This window comes from Arachis ipaensis, chromosome B2 (assembly GCF_059453495.1).
Source record: "Arachis ipaensis isolate K30076 ecotype BB chromosome B2, ASM5945349v1, whole genome shotgun sequence".
Lineage (NCBI taxonomy): Eukaryota > Viridiplantae > Streptophyta > Magnoliopsida > Fabales > Fabaceae > Arachis > Arachis ipaensis.
This window is the reverse complement of record NC_142437.1, coordinates 46,661,371-46,668,796: the sequence shown is the minus strand read 5'-3', so window position 1 is coordinate 46,668,796 and position 7,426 is coordinate 46,661,371. Positions and strand designations below refer to the sequence as shown.

General features: G+C 38.3%; 1 non-coding gene across 1 annotated transcript; it reads left to right on the top strand.

Moving 5' to 3' along the window:
* Positions 1-5,134: 5,134 nt before the first annotated feature.
* Positions 5,135-5,242, top strand: LOC148573861 (small nucleolar RNA R71). Its single transcript, XR_015905680.1, has one exon. It is a non-coding gene; the product is annotated as a small nucleolar RNA R71 (small nucleolar RNA).
* The last annotated feature ends 2,184 nt before the right edge of the window (positions 5,243-7,426 follow it).

Genomic DNA, 7,426 nt, shown 5'->3' with positions numbered 1-7,426 from the left:
TTCGAGTTCTGTAGCTCCAGAAAATCCACTTTGAGTGCAGGGAGGTCAGAATCCAACAGCATCAGCAGTCCTTTTTCAACCTCTGAATCTGATTTCTGCTCAAGTCCCTCAATTTCAGCCAGAAAATACCTGAAATCACAGAAAAACACAAAAACTCATAGTAAAGTCCAGAAATGTGAATTTAACATAAAAACTAATGAAAACATCCCTAAAAGTAACTAGATCCTACTAAAAACATACTAAAAACGATGTCAAAAAGCGTATAAATTATCCGCTCATCACAACACCAAACTTAAATTGTTGCTTGTCCCCAAGCAACTAAAAATCAAATAGGATAAAAAGAAGAGAATATACTATCAAATTCTTTTTGCCTCTTGAATAGTTTTGGCATCTCACTTTATCCATTGAAGTTTAGAATGATTGGCATCTATAGGAACTTCAGATTTCGAATAGTGTTATTGACTCTCCTAGTTCAGTATGATGATTCTTGAACACAGCTTCTTTATGAGTCTTGGCCGTGGCCCTAAGCACTTTGTTTTCCAGTATTACCACCGGATACATAAATGCCACAAACACATAATTGGGTGAACCTTTTCAGATTGTGACTCAGCTTTGCTAAAGTCCCCAATTAGAGGTGTCCAGGGTTCTTAAGCACACTCTTTTTTTGCTTTGGACCTTGACTTTAACCGCTCAGTCTCAAGTTTTCACTTGACACCTACACGCCACAAGCACATGATTAGGGACAGCTTGGTTTAGCCGCTTAGACCAGGATTTTATTCCTTTTAGGCCCTCCTATCCACTGATGCTCAAAGCCTTGGGATCCTTTTTATTGGCTTTTTGCTCTTGCCTCTTGGTTTTAAGAGCTTTTGGCTTTTTCTGCTTGCTTTTTCTTTTTCTTTCTATTTTTTTTTTGTTTGTCGCCTATTTTTTTTTCCTTTTTTTTTTCTGCAAGCTTTGTTCTTTGCTGCTTTTTCTTGCTTCAAGAATCATTTTTATGATTTTTCAGATTATCAAATAACATGTCTCCTAGTCATCATTCTTTCAAGAGCCAACATATTTAACATTCTTAAACAACAACTTCAAAAGATATATGCACTGTTCAAGCATACATTCAGAAAACAAGAAGCATTGTCACCACATCAATATAATTAAGCTAAGTTCAAGGATAAATTCGAAACTCATGTACTTCTTATTATTTTGATTTAAAATAGTTTTTATTTAAGAGAGGTGATGGATTCATAGGACATTCATATCTTTAAGACAAAGTTACTAACTACTAATGATCATGTAATGAAGACACAAACATAGATAAGCACATAACATAGAAAATGAAAAACAGAGGAAATAAGAACAAGGAATGAATCCACCTTAGTGATGGTGGCGTTTCCTTTTTGAGGAACCAATGATGTCCTTGAGCTCTTCTATGTCTCTTCCTTGTCTTTGTTGCTCCTCCCTCATTGCTTTTTGATCTTCTCTTATTTCATGAAGCATGATGGAGTGCTCTTGATGTTCCACCCTTAGTTGTCCCATATTGGAACTCAATTCTCCTAGGGAGGTGTTGATTTGCTCCCAATAGTTTTGTGGAGGAAAGTGCATTTGAGGCATCTCCGGGATCTCATGGAAATGAGCTTCTTGCGCCTCTTGAGCTCCATGATTGGGCTCTCTTGCTTCCTCTATCTTTTTCTTAGTGATGGGCTTGTCCTCTTTAATGAGGATATCTCCCTCTATGTCAATTCCAGCTGAATTGCATAGGTGGCAAATGAGGTGAGGAAAGGCTAACCTTGCCATGGTGGAGGACTTGTCAGCCACCTTGTAGAGTTCTTGAGGTATAATCTCATGAACTTCCACCTCTTCTCCAATCATGATGCTATGGATCATGATGGCCCGGTCTATAGTAACTTCAGACCGGTTGCTAGTGGGAATGATTGAGCATTGAATAAACTCCAACCATCCTCTAGCTATAGGCTTGAGGTCCAATCTTCTTAGTTGAACCGGCTTGCCTTTGGAGTCAATCTTCCATTGAGCTCCTTCTACACATATGTCCATAAGGACTTGGTCCAACCTTTGATCAAAGTTGACTCTCCTTGTGTAGGGGCGTGCGTTCTCTTCCATGTATGGCAAGTTGAACGCCAACCTCACATTCTTCGGACTAAAATCTAAGTATTTCCCCCGAACCATTGTAACATAGTTCTTTGGATTCGGGTTCTTACTTTGATCATGGTTCTTGGTGATCCATGCATTGGCATAGAACTCTTGAACCATTAAGATGCCGACTTGTTGGATGGGGTTTGTTAGAACTTCCCAACCTCTTCTTTGAATTTCATGTCGGATCTCCGGATACTCATTTCTTTTGAGTTTAAAAGGGATTTCAGGGATCACCTTCTTCTTGGCCACAACATCATAGAAGTGGTCTTGATGGGCTTTAGAGATGAACCTTTCCATCTCCCATGACTCGGATGTGGAAGCTCTTGTCTTCCCTTTCCCTCTTCTAGAGGATTCTCCGGTCTTATGTGCCATCAATGGTAATGGAAAAACAAAAAAGCTATGCTTTTACCACACCAAACTTAGAATATTGCTCGCCCTCGAGCAATAAACAAAAGAATAGAAGAAGAAGAAGAAGAAATATGGAGAGGGAGAGGGAGAGGTGGTTTCGGCCAAGGAGAGTGTAGAGGGGTGTGTTGTGTGAATTTGGTGAAGAATGGAGGTCTTTATATAGGGAAGGGAGGGGGGGTTAAGTTTCGGCCATATGGGTGGGTTTGGGTGGGAAATTGGTTTTGAATTTTGAAGGTAGGTGGAGTTTATGAGGTAGGTTTATGGGGAAGAGTGGATGGATGTGAGTGGTGAAGAGGTGATGGGGAAGAGAGTTTGAGGTGATTGGTGAAGGGTTTTTGGGGAAGAGTGTTTATGGGGTTGTGTGAAAGAGAGTGGTGAGAAGAGGTGAGTGGAGGTAGGTGGGGATCCTGTGGGGTCCACAGATCCTGAGATGATCCTGTGGGGTCCACAGATCCTGAGGTGTCAAGGCATTTACATCCCTGCACCAATTAAGGCATGCAAAATGCCCTTGCACACAACTCTGGGCGTTCAGCGCCAGGTTGGTGCCCATTTTGGGCGTTCAACGCCCATCTGCTGCCATTTCTGGCGTTGAACGCCAGAACCATGCTTGTTCTGGGCGTTCAGCGCCAGAATGCTCCCATTCTGGGCGTTCAGCGCCAGAACTATGCTCTGTTCTGGCGTTTGAACGCCAGACAGATGCTCCTCCAGGGTGTGATTTTTCTTCTGCTGTTTTTGATTCCATTTTTGATTTTTTTGTTTATTTTGTGACTCCACATGATCATGAACCTAAGAAAACATGAAAAACAATAAAAATAAGAATTAGATAAACATTGGGTTGCCTCCCAACAAGCGCTTCTTTAATGTCAATAGCTTGACAGTGGGCTCTCATGGAGCCTCACAGATGTGCAGAGCTTTGTTGGGACTCTCCAACACCAAACTTAGAGTTTGGATATGGGAGTTCAACACCAAACTTAGAGTTTGGTTGTGGCCTCCCAACACCAAACTTAGAGTTTGACTGTGGGGGCTCTGGTTGACTCTGCTTGGAGAGAAGCTTTTCTTGCTTCCTCTCCATGGTTGCAGAGGGAGATCCTTGAGTTTTGAATACAAGGGGGTTCTCATTCCATTGAAGGAATATTTCACCTCTGTCAACATCAATCACAGCTCTTGCTGTGGCCAGGAAAGGTCTTCCTAGGATGATGGATTCATCCTCTTCCTTTCCAGTATCCAGGACTATGAAATCAGCAGGGATGTAAAGGCCCTCAACCTTTACTAATACATCTTCTACTTGTCCATAAGCCTGTTTTCTTGAGCTGTCTGCCATCTCCAGTGAGATTTTAGCAGCTTGCACCCCATAGATTCCCAGTTTCTCTATTACAGAGAGGGGCATGAGGTTTATCCCTGAACCAAGGTCACACAGAGCCTTAAAGATCATGGTGCCTATGGTACAGGGTATTATGAACTTTCCAGGATCCTGTCTCTTCTGAGGCAATGTCAGTTGATCCAGATCACTTAGTTCATTGATGAACAAGGGAGGTTCAACTTCCCAAGCATCAATGCCAAATAATTTGGCATTCAGCTTCATGATTGCACCAAGAAACTTGGCAGTTTGCTCTTCAGTAACATCCTCATTCTCTTCAGAAGAGGAATACTCATCAGAGCTCATGAAGGGCATAAGGAGGTTCAATGGGATCTCTATGGTCTCTAGATGAGCCTCAGAGTCCTTTGGTTCCTCAGAGGGAAGCTCTTTATTGACCACTGGACGTCCCAGGAGGTCTTCCTCCTTGGGATTCACGTCCTCTCCTCTCCTCACAGGTTCGGCCATGGCGCTTATGTCAATGGCCTTGCACTCTCCTTTTGGGTTCTCTTCTGTATTGCTTGGGAGAGTACTAGGAGGGAATTCAATGATCCTTTTACTCAGCTGGCCCACTTGTGCTTCCAGATTTCTAATGGAAGACCTTGTTTCATTCATGAAACTTACAGTGGCCTTAGATAGATCAGAGACTAGATTGGCTAAATTAGAAGCATTTTGTTCAGAGTTCTCTGTCTGTTGCTGAGTTGATGATGGAAAAGGCTTGCTATTGCTAAACCTGTTTCTTCCACCATTATTAAAGCCTTGTTGGGGCTTTTGATCCTTCCATGAGAAATTTGGATGATTTCTCCATGTTGAGTTATAGGTGTTTCCATAAGGTTCACCTAAGTAGTTCACCTCTGCTATTGCAGGGTTCTCAGGATCATAAGCTTCTTCTTCAGGAGAAGCCTCTTGAGTACTGTTGGATGCAGCTTGCATTCCATTCAGACTCTGAGAAATTATATTGACTTGCTGAGTCAATATTTTGTTCTGAGCCAATATGGCATTCAGAGTATCAACTTCAAGAACTCCCTTCTTCATAGGCGTCCCATTGCTTACAGGATTCCTTTCAGAAGTGTACATGAACTAGTTATTAGCAACCATGTCAATGAGTTCTTGAGCTTCTGCAGGCGTTTTCTTTAGGTGAATGGATCCACCTGCAGAAGTGTCCAGTGACATCTTTGATAGCTCAGATAAACCATCATAGAATATATCTAGGATGGTCCATTCTGAAAGCATGTCAGAAGGACACTTTTTGGTCAACTGTTTGTATCTTTCCCAAGCTTCATAGAGGGATTCACCTTCTTTCTGTCTGAAGGTTTGAACATCAGCTCTAAGCTTGCTCAGCTTTTGAGGAGGAAAGTACTTGGCTAAGAAAGCCGTGACCAGCTTATCCCAAGAGTTCAGGCTGTCTTTGGGTTGAGAATCCAACCATAATCTAGCTCTGTCTCTTACAACAAAAGGGAAAAGCATGAGCCTGTAGACTTCAGGATTTACTCCATTAGTCTTAACAGTATCACATATCTGCAAGAATTCAGTTAAGAACTGAAAAGGATCTTCAGATGGAAGTCCATGAAACTTGCAGTTCTGCTGCATTAGAGAAACTAATTGAGGTTTTAGCTCAAAGTTGTTTGCTCCAATGGCAGGAATGGAGATGCTTCTTCCATGTAAATTGGAATTAGGTGCAGTGAAGTCACCAAGCATCTTCCTTACATTATTATTATTTTCGGCTGCCATCTCCTCTGCCTGTTCAAAAATTTCTGAAAGGTTATTTCTGGATTGTTGTATTTTAGCTTCTCTTAATTTTCTCTTCAGAGTCCTTTCAGGTTCTGGATCTGCTTCCACAAGAATGTTCTTATCCTTGCTCCTGCTCATATGAAAAAGAAGAAGGCACAGAAAAATAATAATAATAATAGAGATTCTCTTTACCACAGTATAGAGGTTCCCTTATGTGAGTAGAAGAAAAGGGGGAGATAAAGGATGTAATATAATGGAAGAAACACAACTGTGAGAATGGAAGAGATGTGAGATGAGATGTTAGGATATGAATGAATAAATAGAATAGGATGGGAGAGGTATAATTTTCAAAAATTATTTTGAAAAGGAGTTAGTGATTTTTGAAAATAGTTTTTTTGAAAAAGGTTAGTATTTTTTTTTTCGAAAATTTTTTGAAATTAAAAATAAAAAATAATTAGTTAATTGAAAAGAAATTTTTGAAAAAGGGGGAGATATTTTCGAAAATTAGAGAGAGAGAGTTAGTTAGGTAGTTTTGAAAAAGTTAAGAAACAAACAAAAAGTTAGTTAGTTAGTTGAAACAAATTTTTGAAAAGATAAGAAGTTAGGAAGTTAGAGAAGATATTTTGAAATCAAATTTTGAAAAAGATAAGGTAAGAAGATATTTTGAAAAGATATGATAGAAATTAGTTTTGAAAAAGATTTGATTTTTAAAATCACAATTAATGACTTGATTCACAAGAAATCACAAGACATGATTCTAGAACTTAAAGTTTGAATCTTTCTTAACAAGCAAGTAACAAACTTCAAATTTTTGAATCAAAACATTAATTGATTATGTTATTTTCGAAAATTTGGTATAAAAATAAGAAAAAGATTTTTGAAAACTATTTTTGGAATTTTCGAAAATAACTAAGAATTTTGAAAAAGATTTGATTTTTGAAAAAGATTTTGAAAAAGATAAGATTTTCAAATTAAAAATTTGATTTGACTCATGAAAAACAATTTGATTTTAAAAATTTTTGAAAAAGTCAACTCAATTTTCGAATTTGATGAGAGAAAAAGGGAAAGATATATATATATTTTTTTTTTGAATTTTTATGAAAAACATGAAAATTATGCAATGCATGAAATTTTTAGATCAAAACATGTGATGCATGCAAGAATGCTATGAATGTCAAGATGAACACCAAGAACACTTTGAATGTCAAGATGAACATTACAGACATAATTTTGAAAAATTTTTAATGCAAAGAAAACATGCAAGACACCAAACTTAGAATTCTTTAATGCTTAGACACTAAGAATTCAAGAATGCATATGATAAACATGAAAAGACACAAAACAAAAAATCATCAAGATCAAACAAGAAGACTTACCAAGAACAACTTGAAGATCATGAAGAACACTATGAATGCATGATATTTTCGAAAAATGCTAGATGCATATGCAAGTGACACCAAACTTATGATATAACTCAAGACTCAAACAAGAAACACAAAAATATTTTTGATTTTTATGATTTTCTAATTTTTTTTGGATTTTTATTTTATATTTTTCGAAAAATTCTTTTGAAAAAGAAAAAAAAGGATTCCAAAATTTTTAATATGAATTCCAGGAATCTTATGCTCTAAAGCTCCAATCAAAGGGTCAGGCATGGCTTAATAGCCAGCCAAGCTTTAGTATGTAACTCAGACATGACACGCCTGACATTCCTTACATTCAACAGCCAATTGGCTAAGAAAGATAAAGAAGCTCTTCTCTTGAGTATAAGAATTGAGACATGGCTTT